Source organism: Neoarius graeffei, chromosome 2 (assembly GCF_027579695.1).
Source record: "Neoarius graeffei isolate fNeoGra1 chromosome 2, fNeoGra1.pri, whole genome shotgun sequence".
NCBI lineage: Eukaryota > Metazoa > Chordata > Actinopteri > Siluriformes > Ariidae > Neoarius > Neoarius graeffei.
In genome coordinates this window covers 93,679,844-93,683,925 of record NC_083570.1, presented here as the reverse complement: position 1 = coordinate 93,683,925, position 4,082 = coordinate 93,679,844, and positions in this window count along the sequence as shown.

The following is a 4,082-nucleotide window of genomic DNA, read 5'->3' as shown; positions in this document are numbered from 1 at the left end:
AATACAAGTCAGGATGGATCCATGCTTTCATGTTGTTTACACCAAATTCTGACCCTACCATCTGAATGTTGCAGCAGAAATCGAAATTCATCAGACCAGGCAATGTTTTCCCAATCTTCTCGTGTCCAATTTTGGTGAGCCCATACAAACTGTAGCCTCAGTTTTCTGTTCTAACCTGACAGGGGTGGCACCCGGTGTGGTCTTCTGCTCCTGTAGCTTATCTGCTTCAAGGTTTGACATGATGTGCCATCAGAGATTGTCTTCTGCATACTTTGGTTGTAACAAGTGGTTATTTGAGTTACTGTTGCCTTTATATCATCTCAAACCAGTCTGGCCATTCTCCTCTGACCACTGGCATCAACAAGGCATTTTCACCCAGTGAACTGCCACTTACCGGATATTATCTCTTTTTTGTACCATTCTCTGAAAACCCAAGAGATGGCTGTGCATGAAAAGTAGATCCCAGTAGATCAGCAGTTTCTGAAATACTCAGACCAGCCCATCTGGCACCAACAATTATGCCACATTCAAAGTCACATAAATCACCTTTCTTCCCCATTTTAATGCTCCGTTTGAACTTCAGCAGATTATCTTCACCATGTCTTCATGCCTAAATGCATTGAGCTGCAGCCATATGATTGGCTAATTGGATATTTCTGTTAACGAACAGTTGGACAGGTGTACCTAATAAAGTATTTACATTGACCTAAACCTGTTTACACTGAAACAACTCCAAATTGAATCTAACTCAGTCATACTATGTATTAAGGATGAAAAGCTGGTGTACACACTGGTACCCATCATGGAGCATCACTTATGCATTTCCCCTTTAACTTCATGCATTTTAATCAATTTATTATGAAAATAATATGAGTCATTGTGAAATTATTACTCATAGATGGGATGCACATTAATTAATGTAGATGTTCAGTGCCTTGTCTGGTTCATTTTGTTCACAATTTTAAAGGTGTTTATTACTTTGTTTATATTATTTATACTGTATTAATACAAAAGTTTGATGTTTGCTAACAATTAATAAAAAGAATGCTAAGGATGGTCATGATTTGTATGTAATATTCCTTTTCTTTCAATTATTTAACTTCTCTGCTGTGTAAACAGTTGTACAGTCTGCTGTCTTGTCAGGAACAGATGGAATCAGTAGAGATGCAACAATAAAGAAGCTAAACTGACTGATGAGGGATGGCATGTGCTACCACAGTGTGCATCTGCAGTTGTGAGTGTGTGTGTGTGTATAGGGGTGGTGATGCTGGGATGGTACAAAGACTCATTTATTTCAAGCAACTGGCCTCGAGCCAAAGCATTCTGAGCTTAGCGTGGACGTCACAGTCACACCACTCACACACATCCTGTAGCTGGAGCGAGGCAACTCTCACACGCTGTACTACAGAGATTGAACATTCCTCGCTTTAGTCATCTCATTAAGACTGGAACACAGGATGCTAGATAAGCTGCTTGGTTAATAAGCCTGATGGGCGTATTTCACATTGCTAGTGCTGAGGTAGGAGATGTAGGTAGAATTTATTTAAGAAGAAGAAGAAGAGGAAGCCTTTATTTGCCACATGCACACTCAAGCACAGACTTAAGCATACAGTGAAATTCATCCTCTGCATTTAACCCATCTGAAGCAGTGAACACACACATGCACACACAAGTGAGCATTGAGCACACACACATGCCCAGAGCAGTGGGTACAGTGGTGCTTGAAAGTTTGTGAACCCTTTCGAATTTTCTATATTTCTGCATAAATATAACCTAAAACATCATCAGATTTTCACACAAGTCCTAAAAGTAGATAAAGAGAGCCCAGTTAAACAAATGAGACAAAAATATTATACTTGGTCATTTATTTATTGAGGGAAGTGATCCAATATTACATATCTGTGAGTGGCAAAAGTATGTGAACCTCTAGGATTAGCAGTTAATTTGAAGGTGAAATTAGAGTCAGATGTTTTCAATCAATGGGATGACAATCAGGTGTGAGGGGGCACCCTGTTTTATTTAAAGAACAGGGATCTATCAAAGTCTGATCTTCATAACACATGTTTGTGGAAGTGTATCATGGCACGAACAAAGGAGATTTCTGAGGACCTCAGAAAAAGCATTGTTGATGCTCATCAGGCTGGAAAAGGTTACAAAACCATCTCGAAAGAGTTTGGACTCCACCAATCCACAGTCAGACAGATTGTGTACAAATGGACGAAATTCAAGACCATTGTTACCCTCCCCAGGAGTGGTTGACCAACAAAGATCACTCCAAGAGCAAGGCGTGTAATAGTTGGCGAGGTCACAAAGGAACCGCAGGTAACTTCTAAGCAACTGAAGTCCTCTCTCACATTGGCTAATGTTAATGTTCATGAGTCCATCGTCAGGAGAACACTGAACAACAATGGTGTGCATGGCAGGGTTGCAAGGAGAAAGCCACTGCTCTCCAAAAAGAACATTGCTACTCATCTGCAGTTTGCTAAAGATCTCGTGGACAAGCCAGAAGGCTATTGGAAAAATGTTTTGTGGATGGATGAGACCAGAATAGAACTTTTTGGTTTAAATGAGAAGTGTTATGTTTGGAGAAAGGAAAACACTGCATTCCAGCATAAGAACTTTATCCCATCTGTGAAACATGGTGGTGGTAGGATCATGGTTTGGGCCTGTTTTGCTGCATCTGGGCCAGGATGACTTGCCATCATTGATGGAACAATGAATTCTGAATTATACCAGCAAATTCTAAAGGAAAATGTCAGGACATCTGTCCATGAACTGAATCTCAAGAGAAGGTGGGTCATGCAGCAAAACAATGACCCTAAACACACAAGTCATTCTACCAAAGAATGGTTAAAGAAGAATAAAGTTAATGCTTTGGAATGGCCAAGTCAAAGTCCTGACCTTAATCCAATGGAAATGTTGTGGAAGGACCTGAAGTGAGCAGTTCATGTGAGGAAACCAGAGTTGAAGCTGTTCTGTCTGGAGGAACGGGCTAAAATTCCTCCCAGCCAGTGTGCAGGACTGATCAGTGGTTACCGGAAACGTTTAGTTGCAGTTATTGCTGCACAAGGGGGTCACACCAGATACTGAAAGCAAACGTTCACATACTTTTGCCACTCAAAGATGTGTAATATTGGATCATTTTCCTCAATACATAAATATCCAAGTATAATATTTGTGTCTCATTTTTTATAACTGGGTTCTCTTTATCTACTTTTAGGACTTGTGTGAAAATCTGATGATGTTTTAGGTCATATTTATGCAGAAATATCGAAAATTCTAAAGGGTTCACAAACTTTCAAGCACCACTGTAGCTATACCACAGCCCCCAGGGAGCAGTTGGGGGTTAGGTGCCTTGCTCAAGGGCACTTCAGCCCAAGGATGCTCCATGTTAACCTAACCACGTGTCTTTGAACTGTGGGGGAAACTGGAGCACCTGGAGGAAACCCACACAGACACAGAGAGAACATGCAAGCTCCACACAGAAAGGCCCCCATCGGCCACTGGGCTTGTACCCAGAACCTTCTTACTGTAAGATGACAGTGCTAACCACTACACCACCATGCCCCTACTGTCATTCGTAACTAATGACGCTGAATTTTGTGTGAAAATAAAGGCATCAACTTTTGGGGTGTTGAAAGGAATTTAGAGCCAGAAGAAATGGACACATAAACTTTCTGATGTTATTGGGGATGTTTGTTTATTTATTTATTTTTTTTAGTGTGCAGATATGAGGAAGGCTAGCACTGTTGCCTCACAGCAGGAAGGTTCTGGGTTTGAGCACAGTGGACGACGGGGGCCTTTCTGTGTGGAGTTTGCATGTTCTCTCTGTGTCTGTATGGGTTTCCTCTGGGTGCTCTGGTTTCTCCCACAAAGACATGTGGTTAGGTTAACTACTTACTTACTTACTTACTTACTTAGGGTGGTTTCATCATCTGAGATGCTATGGTACACCACCCCACATGTCGGTGTAGCATCAGGCTCTCTATCTCAGCAACACTATCAAGTTCTGTGTCCCTGTAAAGTATGTCAAGGAATGTAAGGTGGGAATGCCCGCGTCCTCGCTCTCCATGCTTCTATTC